The following is a 16,265-nucleotide window of genomic DNA, read 5'->3' on the forward strand; positions in this document are numbered from 1 at the left end:
TGCTTTCATTTTATACTGAGGAATGTTTGGATAATCTGCTCCTTGTTTTACTGTTATTTGTACTGGATCTACATTTTTCATCAGACCCATCTCGTCTCCAGTAAAATCCCACATTTTTACATTCACTGTGTCTTTTAATTTTTCAGGTAAATTATTCTTATCAAACACAGGAAATAATCTGCTTTCTTCTGCCTCAACCTTTGACATTGTTAATTTGTAAAGGCCATCTTCTTCTGGAGTTTGAAGTTCTATACCATCCGGAGAGCAATATATTGCACAGTTCATCTTACAAAGAATATCCCTACCTAATAGATTTACAGGACTACTATCACAAACTACAAATCTATGCATATCTTTTAATGTACCTATTTCAACTTCCACTGGCTCAGTTAAATCTCTTTTTATTTGCGGATTAGCTACACCTACTACTTGGATTTTATCTCCAGAGAGAGGAAGGTTTGCTATTTCCATTGATTTAACAGTAGAACGGGTAGCACCTGTATCCACTAGGAAAGTAATTTCTACATCATTCACTTTACCATTTACAAATGGACCAGATTGATCTACCTCAAGAGTGGCTCTAAGCACACACTCTTCCTCCTCTCTCAGGCACCGTCAGAAGTAATCTTCAGATTCACTCCCTCCATCTTCTTTCAACCAATATTGTTGAGACACATTCAATATATTCACTCTCGGTGATCTTTTTACCTGTTCACCTCCGCTGAATCCTGTTTCTGCACTGTATCTCTGCACATTTACAGAGTTTGGAAGTAGCGACTGTGGTAACTGACTTTGCTGAATCACTACCTGTCGCTGTAGCGGTTGCTACTCATTTATCTCATTCTGCATCTGTGGATTTAATAATGTATTTTTTAAAAGAATTCTGGGCGGATACTTACACTCACGATTCCAGTGTCCAATTTCGCTGCAATTAAAACATGGGAGTTTCTGTTTTAACTCTTCTATATTTCCTATCAATTTAGGTTTATTATAATTACCTTTAAATTTCCCTTCATTTTGTTCAAGATTCTTATTTCCTAAAGTTGCAATTGTTGTTCAGCCACTTTTACCTGTGCCCACACAGCTTTTTCTTTCAGCTTCTTTTGTTTAGCTTCTATTTCATCACTACAGTATTTTGCTTTTCTCAAGATATCATCTACCATGTGAGATTGCCAACCAACTATTCCAGTTCTTACCATTTCACTAATTTCAGGTCTCAAGCCATATACAAATCTGTATATAAAATGGCTCATATCGTTTTCACTTAAATGTTCATAACCACTGTATTGTTTAAATACCAGCAGTAATCTTTCATAAAATGAATGTTCTGTCAATTTTAACCCAATCTATCTCTTTTGGAGGAATCTTGTTTTTCAAAAACACAATTACCTGTTCGTACTTTCTCCTTACCTCTGGAGAAGGAGCACCTGTTACTTTATCTTGTTCATATTCCTCTCTGGGCCAATCTGTAGCAGTTTTACATTCTGTCCAAAGATCTGATGGAACAACTATGTCAAATAATCCAGATCAATCCACAAAACTTTTGAAACTTTCAGAAATCTTTCTACCTGTCGATACCATTCTACAGGTTTTTCTCTTAATCGAGGGAAATCATTTGTGAACAGCAAAATGTCCTGTCTTGTCCATGGGACATGAACATACCCTCCTCCTGCTATTTCTCTCATTGGAAACTCATTCACTACTTTTTCCTTTTCTCTGACAGGAAAAGCTAAACTTGTTCTGTCTTCGTCCCTTTTCTTTGTCCATTTCGCTCTCCATTTACTCAATTCACCCCATTTTCTCAAAATCACAATTAAATCTTTTATAGGATTTATTCTTCCTGAGGTATTCATATTTTCAATGTCTTTTTCAGACTCATGGGTCCACCCTATGAACCATTCACAATTGTCCTTTACAGTTCCTTTCATGGAAAGTTGCCTTCCTTATTCCAATCACTTTGTTAAGGAGAGTTGGTGAGCTACAGGCATTAACCTTAGAAGAACCCTTCTTTCAGCTTCATAAAGATCGAGTAGTTCTACGCATCGACCCAAAATTAATACCTTAAGTAGTTTCTGATTTTCATCTTAACCAATCAGTTGTTAGCTATGTTCTTACCCCAACCTGATTATGTATCAGAACGAGCTCTTCACACACTTGATGTCAGAAGAACGTTTTTATATTATATCGAAAGGACAAAAGATTTTTGTAAAAGTGAAGGTGCTCCTGGCTCAACTTTATATAACAATTGCGACTTGTATTCACCTTTCTTTTATGTATTTACATAACTATATTGACCAGACCCTTGTTAAGCATTTGGAGTCGTGCCTCTATAGCGTACTACAAGTAAATGCATCCGTGTGATATATAAAATGTATCTCTATTATGGGATCTCAATCTTCAGAAACGTCTCTGCCTATGTTCAGGATGAAATTCCCTGTTGATTCTTCCTTGTAAGAAGATAAACTGGTAGCAAAAGGCTTAGCTAGGAATTGGGTGTTGTTGCTTTAAGGCAGAAGGCTGCTCCAGCTTTAAAAGTTCCTGTTTTATTCTGTTTTTTAAATTATTTTTTTAAAATATATTTTTATTGGTATTTTGTACAGTACAAAAATAGAAAACCAAGTGACAGATAGCGAATATGACGTTTGCCGGGCAAGCTAAATGGAGTATGCGTTTTAGATATGTGTTTGCCCTTCGTTTCGACATCCGACGTCTAAACATTTAACGTTTAACATGTAAGTATCTTCGTTCGGATGTGTAATCTCTGACAGGCGTACGACGTACAGACATATAACATAGAGGTGCTTGGCGGTAGTTTGTTGCTAAATCTCGCTCACTACTACGGGTTGTTGGTGTGTGATCTGGAGTATCATTTTGATCTATGGGGGTTTGTGTGTGCTGAGGAATTCGTCAAGTGTTGACCACATTCCTCGGTTGGGGTTTTTCCATGGTGTCTGTCGTAGGGCTGTGATGTCAGCCCCTCTAAGGAATGTGATCCAGTTTCACCCCTTGAATGTGACCTTGGAGGTGTCTTTCCATTTAGCTAGTACCGTCTTGACTGCTGTAGTCATGAGGAAGTCTAGGAGTATTTTGTTGTGCTGTGTGGCTAGGTCTGTTTGATGAGGGTGGTGGCTGTTGTGGCAAATGAGTGTTCTAGAGTGCATCCTAGGACTTCTCTGGTGAAATTGAACACCTTCCCCCAGAATTTGTTCACCTTACTGCAGTGGAAGATGAGGTGTGCGAGGTCTCCACCAGCTGCGCCGCAGTTCCAACAGCTGTCATTGTCTTTTAGACCTAATGATGCTAAGCAAGCAGGTGTCCAGTAAGCCTGATGTAAGAGCCAGAAATTGGTTTGTGCCAGCACTGGGGATATGATGTTTTTTGATGGGGCTGCCCAGAGGGTATGTAATTCTTGATCTGTGAGATCGGAACCGAGTTGGGCCTGCCAGTACTTGCTGTTCTTTACGTTCAGTTTCGTTGAGACAGGTCGGAGGAGTTTGTATAAATGCGAGACTTGGTGTCCAGCCATGTTTACGTTTGTCATGTATTGGAAGATTGAGAGCATGTGTTTGGATAATTTGGCTTTTGTGATGGCTGTCTTGATGGCTAAGAAGTTGTATAGTTCCAATTCGGGGAGGTCGAGCTGGGATTTCAGGCTATTGAAGGTGTGGGGCAATCTTTCCTTTTCTATTTGGGTTGGATGTGAAAACCCTACTTTTTTCCATGTGGATCTTCCCTCTGTATTTGATCTTGGGGCTATCCAAATAGATTCCCAGAGCAAGTTCTTGATGCTGAACTCGAGCCTCTGGTCTACCTTGAGCAGCGCCTGTCTGGTGATCTTGAAGATCGGGTTGTTCTTGTGTGTTTGGTTGTTGGCTGTGAGGAGAGTTAAGGGGTCAGCATTGTTAAGAATGGCTTTCTCAACAGAGAGCCATGTCGGTGTGTACCGTTGTTTGGGCAGCACCCAGTGTATGCCCTGTCTGGCTATGAAGGCTGTCTGGAAGGTTTTCAGGTCCGCCAAGTTTAGGCCCCCTAGTTTCTTTAGATATCTTAGTTTCTGGAGACTGATTCTGGGTTTTTAGTCTCGCCAAATACATTTGTTTAGCATTCGGGCAAACTTTTGTGGAAATCGTCTGTGAAGGCCAGGGGGAGCATTCCTGCTCGGTAGTTGACAATGGGGGTGACCATCATCTTCACCGTGTCTATTCTACCCCACCACGTGATGAACTTAGGTGACCAGGTGTCTAGGAGACCTTTTATCTTTTCTGAAGTGTTTTTTTCGTTCTGTTCCAGCGTCGATCGTAGGGTTCTGCCAAAAAGGATGCCTAGGTATTTGACGGAATTGGATTGCCAGGCCAACCCTGAGGAGCCTGTAACTTCTCTAGTTGTATGTATGTTGAGGGGTAAACATTCAGATTTGTCTCTGTTAAGTTTGTATCCTGAGTATTTGGCGTATAGTTCAATGGTGTCCATGAGGGCTGGTATGGAGTGAGCGGGCTCTTCCGTCATTATTAGTAGGTCGTCTGCATAGGCCGCCAGTTTGGCTGTGGTGTCATTAATGTTTATTCCCGCTATATCTCTATTGTCTGTGATGCTTCGGATCAGGGGTTCTTGGGCCAGGAGAAAGAGCAGAGGGGATAGTGGGCAGCCCTGTCTCGTCCCCCTTTCAAGATGGAAAGGGGCTGAAACCGCTCCATTTATCGCTATTTGGGCTTTGGGGGATTTGTACAGTGCCAGGACTTTTTGTATGAACCCCCCCTCCTAGGCAGTGCGCTAGCATGCTTTTCTTTAAGAAGTGCCAGGACACTCTGTCGAAGGCCTTCTCTGCATCTAATGTGATGGCAACAGTGGGGCTGAGTGTTTTAGAGGAGTGTGCTATGATCTGACAGAGAAGTCTCTTATTATCATTTGACATGCGAGTTTTAAGATAGCCTACCTGTGGGTTGCCGATTAGCTGTGGAAGCACTTTGTTAAGTCTTGTTGCCAGGATTTTAGCATAAAGCTTGCGGTCTAGTTTGTGAGTGAGATCGGGCGGTAGTTTTTGGGCCATCGAGGGTCTTTACCTTCTTTGGGTATAACAATTATATTAGCCTGTGCCATGGGATCTGTCACTGTCCCCTCTCTTCCGCACTAGTTAAATACTTTCCCCAGCACATGTACTAGCTGCTCTTGGAAGGTTTTGTAAAAGGGTGCGGTGTACCCGTCAGGTCCAGGGGCTTTGCCGTCTGTTAGTGCCTTGATAGCTGAAGTGATCTTGCTTGCTTTTATGTCCTGTCCTAAGGTTTTTGGTTCCTTCTCTGTTATCTTGGGGAGGTTAGGCTGTCTAAGTAGTTTGAGCATCCTTCCTGCTCAAGATTTTCGTCTTTCTTGTAGAGCTCTTTATAGAATTCCATGAAAGTGTGTATGATTTCTTTGTTTCTGGTGTGTGGTTTGTTGTTTGCATCCGTGATTGTTGATATACAGTGTTGTCTTTGTTTGTGTTTGAGGTATGATGCAAGTGTTTTTCCTGCTTTATTAGCCTCGCATAGGTTGATCTGTTTGTATTTCTTGATCCATAGCCCTGCTCGTTCGCTCAGAATTCTATTAAATTCGTACTTTTTTCTAGTAAGTTCTATGAGTGCGGCTGTGTTCGTGGTGTCTGCGATGTGTCCCCTTTCCAGTTCTTTGATGTCCTTTTCTAATTGGCTTAGCTGCGCTTTTGATTCTCTGTCTCTCCTGGCTTTAATTTCTATCAGTGTCCCCCTGACTGTTGCCTTGAGGGCATCCCACAAGGACTTTGGGTTCGTGTTTGGCGTGCCGTTTTCTACAATATAGTCCTTTATGGCTTTCTCTATTCTGTCTCGGTCTTCCTTTTTTGCCATATTTATGTTAAGTCTCCATCTGCGTGTGGTGTTTTCGTTGTCTGCCCGTGAGCTGAAGACTAATGCACAAGTGATCTGATATTGTCCTAGCTGCGATGTCTGTGTGTTTTATTAGGTGTGTGTGTGAGGCAGAGATGAGGATATAGTCTATCCTGCTGTACGAGTTGTGTGGACTGGAGTAGAAAGTGTAATCTCTGGTGTCGGGATGTTGAAGGCGCCATGGGTCTTCTAGGATGAGCTTACGGCATAGGTTTTTCAGTGTCGTGAGGGAAGTCGGGGGTCGGGTTTGCGAGCTTGACTGTCTGTCAAGGGTGTGGTCAGGTGCTAGGTTGAAGTCTCCCGCCAGCATGTTCATGTCGCATGGTTGATACACTTCTATTTTCCTCGTTACATCTACCCAATAGCTAGAGTCATCCGTGTTGGGCGCGTAAGTGTTGGTTATCACTATTGTCTCCTCTCCCCTTTTCAGTTGAGTGATCCATAGTCTCTCTTGGTCATCGCACTGTTCCTTCTCAATAGTTAGATTGGCTCTGCTGTTTATCAGTGTGATGACGCCTCTTTTTTTTCCTACTGCCGGGGAGTATGCTACCTGACCTATCCATCTTGCTCTGAGTTTGTTAGCGTCTTCTATGGCTAGTTTGGTTTCTTGTCAGAGGATGATATCCCCTTTGGTCTTGGCTAGGTAGTCTAGTATTTTCTTTCTCTTAATCGGGTGGTTTAGGCCCTTGACGTTGAGGGAGACTATCTTCAGGTCTGCACTCAAAGCGTTTTTGTTATTCTGTGTCATGATTTGCTTCTCCCCTGCGCGTGTTGTTGGGTGCGGTATGGGTTGTGTCTCGTTGGTGTGTTTAGTAGTTTCGAGTGACCTAGCTGAGTATACAGTGACGACTGAGACCAGGACATGGACAAGACCGACAAAACAAAACTAATTCGACAGACGATATGTACAACGAAAACCCCCTCCCCATTCAGTCCTTTCTCAGCCCCCTCCCTTTCCACCCTCCCCCAACAATTTTGTCGTACAGTAGACGTGCGACAGCAAGGTCCCTCCCTCCCCGCTACATTCCCCAGGATTTTCATAGATCGCTACATGATGCGCATAACAGTGGCTGTGCGAGTTTGGGGGCAACAGTTCGTCTCTTCAAAGTTGTCTTTCCATGATAACAGGCTAATCCCCGCCCCCCCTTCCCCTTTTTCTATTAAAGGATATTGGCAATTCTGTGTTCGTTGCGCCTCTTCTATCCATTACTTGAACTTCGGTCTATATTGCTGCTTTTCCCTTCCTTGAGGTAGATTATGTTCAGCAGAGTGTCTTTGGTGTTCTTACAATGTGCGTTACTCTGTTTCGAGTAGAGTCTGTATCGCTGCTCTTCCGACTTTGAGGTAGATGCTGCTTGGCTCTGTGTTGGCACTATGTCTTTGGTGTGTTTCCGAGGTTGAGTCCACGTCGTTGGGTTTCCAAAATTGAGGTAGATGCTACTTAGTGAAGTGTTTTTGGTGTGCTCACGAGGTAGAGTAGTTTTCTAGAGTAGGTCGAGGTCTTGTGCCTCTGATTTAGTCTGACGTGTGATCCAGCGAGGCCCTTGTCTTGCTCGATGGAGTAGACGTCTCCATTACCTGTGTGGTTGGACTCTCTAGGTCGTGGACTTCCGTAGGTTTTTTGAGAATGCTATCTAGAGTGCTACTTATGTCAGCTCTCTGTTTTATTGGGGAGTCCGTGATCCCCTCTGGTTTAGTCTTTTTTGGTAATTGTTTTCCCTTGTTACCCTCTGTAGTGCTTCGGCTGCCTGGCCCCTGACCTGTTCTCTCTTCTGCTTCTTGATGCGAAACAAGGTGGCGGTACAAGATGGCTGCGCCCTTAAACCCCTTTCGTTTCACCCACGCTGGTGTGGGTCCGGCTTTGGCGCTGTTGAAGGTGGTGGATCCGGTGTTTTAGCTGGCTCCTCTGATGTTTGATGGCCGTGATTTTTCGAGAGTTGCCTCAATTAGGTTGGTGGCTATCGTCTTGATCTTCGCCGCTGATCTGGATAGTGTTGATGCTCTCGCGGCGGTGTTCCGGCCGGATGGAGGGTGATGCATGGCTTAGATCGACTGCCCCGCCTTTTGGAGTGGAGCACCGTTCTTTGCTCCTCTGTTGTGCCTTGGCTGCCTGGCCCCCGACCTGTTCTCTCTTCTGCGTCTTGAGGCGAAACAAGATGGCGATACAAGATGGCTGAGCCCTTAAACCCCTTTCGTTTTCACCCACGCTGGTTTGGGTCCGGCTTTGGCGCTGTTGAAGGGGGTGCATCCGGTGTGTTCGTTGCGCGGTGCTGGCCGAATGGGGTATGATGCGCGGCTTAATTAAGCTGCCCTCACCTTTATGAGAGCAGCTCTGTTCTCTCCCCTCTGTTGGGCCTTTGCTGCCTGTCCCCTTGACCTTCCCAGGATGGTGGCGCCCTGTAGGTCTATCTGGTTTCGATTTGTGCGCGCCTGGAAAGGGGCGGTGGGGGGTTTCGGCTTGGCTTTTGTCGTGGAGATTACCGGGAGGAGCGGGGTTAGCGACTCTGCGGATGGCGGGGTTTGGATACTGACCTCGTGGTGTGGGTCTCTCAGAGGAACCCTTCGTTCCCGTCTTGTTGCCGCTGCTCCCTTGCTCTACTCCGTTGCCACCATTTTCGTTTGTTTCTGTGTCGGGGCTTGTCTTTTCGCAGACGATTTTGCTCGCTGTCTCGTAGTTGTAGGGCTGCCCGGATGCAAGCTCGCTGCTCTACTGGGATTCAGATTTCCTCTGCATTGCTTGTACTTTGGTTTGGCTGACTAGAATTGCCCGTAGGACTAGATGTTTGTCCTGGGTGTAGTGGAGCTCTGGACGTAGGCAACTCTCTTCATTGCCATCCAAGCCATGCCCCCTGTTTTATTCTTCCTTCAGTCATTTGGCAGATGCTTAAATATTTTAAGTGAATGTAAATTTTTTCTGGGAATCGTTGAAACACGCATGTTCACCGATCCTGCCTGACCTGGTTGTAAGTTATGACCCAACAAACTTAAAATTTGTATTGTGTATCTTCTAACAATAACACTCTAGTGATGTATAATTTATCATGCTATACTTTTCAGAAAATAAGAGGAGATTTTCATACATGCCAAGTTTGCCCTCTTTGAAAAGTACTCTCAGAGAAATGTCTACTTGCCGGCCTGTGGTCCAGTCCTTTCTTGGGACTCTTGTTGATACCTCTAAGGGTCATTTGGCTGAAGACAGAAAACAGTAAGGGGATTTTACAAACTCCATCAATAAAAACTGGATTTATTTGAGAAACAAGTGCAGAGATAACAGAGAGAGTCCAAATGGGCAATGAATATTAAGCACATATTCTTTTATATCTGCCTATTCTCTTTAATTTTTAATAGACTTTCCTGTAGTAGCAGTGTTTTTTAAATATTTTTAGTTGGATGATAACATAATGATAAATAGTAACACCATGAGCATGGTTACAATATGACTACATTCAGTAGTCCGAGAAAAGAGTAAAAGCCCAGAAAAATTATTTAGATTGTTTGACAAAGATCCGTTCTGCGCATTCATTCTAAAGCCATTTCAGATTTATTAGGATGTTTGCAAATCCGAGTCACTGTTTCTGTTGCCCCCTCTAGTGGTTATTTTAGGTCTGGCAGAAACATCCTTAGCTGTTTGCCAGATCTTAGTCACTGCACAAGAATACACAAAGGATAAAAAAAATTCTAGCTAACGCGTCAAGAATTTTCAATTCTATTAAGGACACGGAGGTGAGGATTATGCTTCTCTTGCTTTATGCAAAACTCAACAACCAATAAACCACTTTAAATACAGCATACCCCGGAAGTACAACCCCCTCCATCGTATGCACCAATCACGATCAGTCCATGAGTGTATAGAGTCCGAAATGAACACATCACTTCCTCTTTCTTTGCATCAAACTTTTACATAGTCCACAAACTTGACTGTTGAACACTGGACCACCGATTTCTTCATCGACGTGCGTCCAAACTTAAGCCCAGAAGTTCATCCTCGGAAGCCGAGTCGATGTCACCTGTGCCGTATACCAGCTTGTTTGGCTTGCTCTAGGAACAACTTCATCCTGACCATTCACGTTTCCTTGCCTTGATCTCCTATAAAGAGAATAGTAGTCGTAATATGCCATTCATAAACCATATGCGTTTCATAACCGTTATGACATTCACTAGTTAACATCTTCAAATTTCCAATATCAATCGGATGGGAAAAAAATCAAATCATCAGTATGAACTATACATGAAAACATATCACAAATCTCGCAATGAACAATCTAACACATAGAATACCATCATCATGTTACCTGGGTGGGATAATCCTCGCCTCCGTGTCCTTAATAGAATTGAAAATTCTTGACGCGTTAGCTACAAGTTATTTTATTCTATGGCAGTCCACGGAGGCTCAGATTATGCTAGTTTAAAGTTGCTCCATAACTGTCGAAGCCACATCCACAATAGCTTTATGATAGAATGTCTTATACGTTGAGTCAGAGGACCAGTCTGACGCAGTCATAATATCTTGTAAACGAGAGCCCTTATATAAAAGGCCTTGGAAGCCATCGCTCCTCTAATTGAATGTGCGCCAAAAATGGCAGTATCAAGCCCTGCAAGTTTCAATAACCAAGTAACCCACCTGGCTAAAGTCGCTGCAGCGACTGGGCGGAAAGGTCTCTGAAGTGAAATTAACAATTGCCCTGCAACATCATTTCTGAACTCTCTTGTACAATCCTCATAACATTTTAAATATAGAACCACACATAACTTGGTATGATGAGGAAAGGCAGGTATGAAATACATCTAGAATGTATTTTTGTCCTCTTGGAAAGGGTGAAAGACTCCCGAAGGAGTAAGTACTCTACCTGCTATATCCAAAGCTTGCACATCTGAGACTCGTCTGCAGGACACCAGACATAATAACATTGTAAGTTTCGCTGATAATTGTTTATGCGATAATCCCTCATTGGCCAGCCAATTTTTAAGGAAATGTAAAACCATGTTAACATCCCATAAAACAGTATACCTGGGTTTCGGGGGGTTAAACAACCTAAAACCCCTAACCACTTTACACACCAGGGGGTGTTCCCCCACCGGCTTACCATCCACATGGGCATAACCCGCCGAAATCGCTGAACGAAATTTGTTCACTGTCCGATATGCCATCCCTGAACTGGTGAGTTCTAAAAGGAAATTAACTGAGATGGACACCTGATCCCACGGAATCTGTTTGCCGTTCAGAACACCAACTAACATCAACGCCAAGCTGACTCATATCGTTTGTGCATAGCAGGTGCCCATAATTGTGATAAGAAAAAGAGCCTCCTATGAAACTCCAGGCACTTGCCATCGTCACCTGAAAGTCTCCACGCCACGAGAGATAAGAGGCCCTGCAACACCAGTGGGTGAGGCAACCCTAGAGGGTCCTCCAGAATCTTCGGAAACAACCATAGTCGTACCGAAAGTGCGCATGACAATGTTAGCGCCACCGGAAACCACGCTTGCGCTTTCCAACACGGTGTGACTAGAATCACCTCCGCATTCTGCCGACGGAGCTGCACCATTACCCTCGGAATCATGGCGAAAGGAGGAAATGCATATAGAATGCCCGTCGTCCATGACTGAAGGAATGTGTCCGAGCTGATCGCCAGGGGGTCTGGACGCCAACTGTAGAACTGAGGAAGTTGTGCGTTGAGTCTGGATGCAAATAAATCCATTGAACATGGACCTCATTTGTCGTTCAACTGCCTGAACACTCCTGGATGCAGTCTCCAATCGCTGACATCCCTCAGAAAACGGGAGTTTCAATCTGCTACCACATTGGAAGGACCCGGAATATATTCCGCCGTCACAGATATATGATGGGTCGGGCAATAATGCCAAAAGTCCTTGGCTATCTCTACCAGAAGACGAGACCTCATAATCCCCAGACGATTGATGTATCGTACTGCTGACACATTGTCCATCCGCAGTAGAATACAGCAACTCGCTCGTTGCGAGGAGAGTGTCTGAACTGCAAATGAGCCTGCAAGGATCTCCAGGCAATTGATATGGAGTTCCAGTTCCTCCCGGGACCACCGCCCCCCATTCTCCACTGAACCGCAGAGGGCTCCCCAGCCCCATCTGCTGGCATCCGATTCTATGACTATCTCCGGACTAGCTGCATAAATTGCCTTGCCATTCCAAGCATCCATGTGTTCCAACCACCAAACTATCTCAGTTGGTGCCTTACTGGAGATCAAAATCTGCTCTGCATAACCCACGTCCTTGTGCAAATGTAGAATCTTCAAACGCTGAAGCGCCCTGTAAGGGTCCTGGGAAGATCGCCTGGATTGATGCGGCCAGGAGCCACACCAATCTGACCAATGTCCTCAAGGATATAGTCGGAGAGGCAAGCGCTCTCCTCAACTCCTTCCTGATAGCTACTCTCTTCCTCAATGGTAATAGTAATTTAGCCGCCCTACTGCGTTGGACTCAGAATAGACTTCTGTGCATTGATGACAAATCCTAAGTCTTGTAACAGTTGGACCGTCCAGTTTAGATGAAGAACTGTGTCCATATTCTGAACCATAATCAGAATATCATCCAGATAAATTATGAGCCTTACCCTCCCCCTCCCCCGTTCTCTTAGATACTGAACCACAGGTTTTAGTAGCATGGCCGAGAATTCGAACCACTGGTCTCTTCACTGGAATTGGAGGAACCGCCGGTGAGGAGGAAAAATAGGCACCGCCAGGTATGCGTCTTTCAAATCCAGACGCACCATCCAATCCTTTTCCAACAGGATGTCCCTCAATAAATGTATGCCTTCCATTTTTAAATGGCGAAACACTACCCAGGAATTGAATTCCGTCAGATTGAGTACCAATCTGAAACCCATGTCCTTCTTGGGTACTAGAAAAATGGTACTTACAAACCCTAACGGATGAGGGACTGTGTGCACGATTGCCCCTTTTCCCAAGAATGAAAGAACTTTGTCATCTGTGAAAGACATCTCTGCATGGGAAAAACGTAAGGGAGGAGGAACTTAAACCTGATGGGGTGAGGCATAAAACTCTATCTGAAACCCTTTTACCATCTGAAGGATCCAAGGGTCTTGTGTGAGATTCTCCCACACATGGTGGAACAAAGAAATAAGACCTCCCACCTTCGTATCCCCGGTTTGCATTAAGCTTACCTGAGTAAGAGGTGTCTCCGGTGGAATAATTCTGTCCTCTGTAACCTCTGTGTTGTGGCCTCCTATCAGCGCGATTGCGGGAAGGGTAGAACTTGTACCGTTGGTCACCACCTCTGCCATGTTATTCGGAACCTCGAGAGGTCTGGTTAGATCCACGACCGTTCGCTCGACACCTGTAGCGTCCGCCCCTTTCAAAAAGGCCAGTGTGGAAAACTTTTTTGATGTTCGCTTGAGCCTTATCTAGGGCGGAAAACGTATTCACATATTTCCCCATCTCCTTCACAAATATTTCCCCGAACAGCATGCCATTAGCAAGCGTGCCTGGTTCCGTATTTGCCAATCCGGCCAGTTGCGGATCAATGGGCATAAGGAAAGACCTTCTCCGTTCCGCTGACAGGGCGCAGTTCGCATTCCCTAGAAAACACTTAGCACGCTGCGCCCATTCCAGAACCTCCGTGGGGTCCAAAGGAGTGTTTGAATCTTTAGCGGTAACCGTGGCATCCAATATCTTGGTCAGGGGTCCGGTCACATCAAGGAGTTTATCCTGACAACCCCTCCAAACCCTGTAGAGTATCCTTCTTGGAATCCTTCACAAACTTCTTCATGAAAGTGGCCATGTTCGGGTCTATTTCTGGGGTGTCCGCTACTTTACCCATCAGAGATTGTCTGGGACATTCCGAACGCAGGGTGGCACTGACTTCCTTTTCAAAATCTCTCCGGAGATTGTCCTGCACGTAGTGTGCCACCTCGACACAGGGAACCCACTCAGTGGATCTTGGGTGTATAATGTTTCTGGGGTCAAACAATAGGTTCTTCTTGACCGGCTTGTCTTCGACATTGTGGGACTTGCGTTTCTGCTTTTTCCCCATCTGTGAAGCCTGAGACACATGATTGGAGTCAGGCGTGTCAGGTGCGGCAGGAGACGACTCGTCAGTCTCATCCGTTTGCGGCACAGGCGCTTTACGCGTCTTGGAAGAACTCACACCACCATGGTCGTGCAGCACATTACGGGCCATCCTAGCAAGGACCTCAGCCTTGGGCAGCACCGAACTTACGTTTACAATAGCTCTTTAATGGTTTGGGAAACGGCTGTAGCGCTTTAATTATTGCCCTGTTTACAGAGCCCTGGACGTGGGTATCCAGGGCTTCAACCAATTGCTCCTCCATCTGGTGCTCTTCTGGTTCCTCATACTCTGCATATTCATTGAATTCCACCCACTGGTCTTCCTCCTCAGCGTAGTACTCCATCTTGCTACAGGAGGGCTCAATGAGTTAAAGGGGGGGGAGAACCCTGGGGTGATTATTAGACACAGGCACTGTGTAAACTGTCCCCAACTCACAGTGCTCAACTGTCCCTACAGCAGTGCACTACAGTAACCAACTGTCCTGTGCCAGTGTCTCACTGTGTTTAAAAAGTGGAGGGAGGCACCCCTAATCTCCCCTAGGGCAGAGCCCTACTCCGGAAACATGCTCCGGTCAGCGTTCCAAGGCACCGGGGATCTCGCAGGCTGCTCTAGCTGATGCGCAAAGAGCTGATCGTTAAAACTACAAGTATTGGCTTTTCGCGCATGCGCAGAGCGTGGGCATAGAGATAGGTTTGCTCCACGAACGTGCAAACCGCGTCCCGCTCCGCAGCGCGCAAAAGCTGTCCACAAGGCGCCGGAGCGCCGAAACGCCGCAAATTAAAAGCGCACACCAGAAGGAATCAACCTAGAGAAAAAATCACCATAGCGAATAAAATTGGCAAAATCAACAGCGTGATCGCGCGCATGGCAGTAAGCACGCTAGCGCTAAACAGTTAAAGCCATATCAAATACCAAATACAAATACCCTCAAAATCCCCAAGAACGAGACAGGAAAGGTACTTATCTTGCTGCTGCAGCAGCAAAGAAAGAGGAAGTGATGTGTTCATTTTGGACTATATACACTCATGGACTGATAGTGATTGGTGCATATGATGGAGGGGGTTGTACTTCCGGGGTATGCTGTGTTTAAAGTTGTTTATTGGCTGCTGAGTTTTGCAGTGAAGCAAGAGAAGCATAATCTGAGCTTCCGTGGACTGCCATAGAATTAGGCAACGAGTCATCCTCTCAGCCATTGCTTGTTGTGGCAGCCACATGTTTGATTACTCCGGAGAAGAAAATGTAAGTTGGGGGGCATGCTATTTTGTTTACTTCCTCTAGAGATCCAACAGGCAAGGAATTTGTGTCTGGCATTGCAGTCAAAAGCTTGGAATTTTATGGCCTACGCCAATTCAGACTTAGGTGCAACCTCTTCCCTGATCTCGGTATGAGGCACCTGCTACCACAATACCCAGGCACAGAGCTTCGCATTGCTGTACTAGCACATATTTTAGTGGTTTCCTAGTAACTTTTAAAACCTAATTTAGCGACTGGTCCTGAATGTAGTGGCTGTCTTGGAATGGTAATGTCCCCTTTAATAATAATCTGAGAACACTACTTCTCCAAGATGGCCATCATACTTAGGATGATTTTGCTTTGTGTTGCTCTCGATTGCTCTGAAAAGCTTCCAAGTCGCAGGTTTCTTGGCTCACCTGCTTTGTACTTAAAAACATAAGCGTGGCCCATATGGCTGGCTCTGAGGCGTTGTCAAGCCTTGCATATTTTTGGGGCCTCTGGTTGCAGGAATTGGGCTGGAAGAATGGGGCTTGTGTGTATAATATCACACACTGTAGGACTTACACTTCTCTTTACTTGAGATAATTTTTCATGTAAATGAAGATCTCTGAGGATAATGCTTGTAGGATATGTTAGGTCAGAAGTTACTCCTGCATTCATTAAGGTTGTTCCAGTCAATGGAGTTGTAAAACGGACATTCAGATCTCAATCTAAACCTTTAACAGTTGCTTTTTCTGGATCCTCACTCCAAAACAGGCATGGAGACGAAATTGCTTTCATTCAAATGTTATATGTCTATTCTCCTGGATTTTAAAAGAATTAAACGGGACGTTTTGGCCCAGTTACTACATTTAGTTTGTTTTTAATTCCAATGGATTTATTTTTAAACGTACAAGATATCCAGATTTATCTTTGCAAAAGGGTTCTAGTTTACTGCAACTAGGGGAATATATTCTGTGTTTGAGTTTTACCAATGATGGAGAATTCGATTAGTAGTTTCTCCTTTTCTTTGAGTCATTCAGAGCCATCTCACCACACCTAGCAGCTTGCTAAGCAACACTGTCCAGATCT

At 44.7% G+C, this 16,265-nt stretch overlaps 1 protein-coding gene and 1 pseudogene across 4 annotated transcripts in view; one reads left to right on the top strand and one right to left on the bottom strand.

The window, feature by feature from the left end:
- Positions 1 to 16,265, top strand: part of SECISBP2L (SECIS binding protein 2 like) — an 877,433-nt gene that overhangs the window by 630,578 nt on the left and 230,590 nt on the right. The window lies entirely within an intron of this gene.
- On the bottom strand, positions 9,442 to 14,072 carry LOC147733708 (uncharacterized; annotated as a pseudogene).

Source organism: Lissotriton vulgaris, chromosome 2_1, assembly GCF_964263255.1.
Source record: "Lissotriton vulgaris chromosome 2_1, aLisVul1.2, whole genome shotgun sequence".
NCBI lineage: Eukaryota > Metazoa > Chordata > Amphibia > Caudata > Salamandridae > Lissotriton > Lissotriton vulgaris.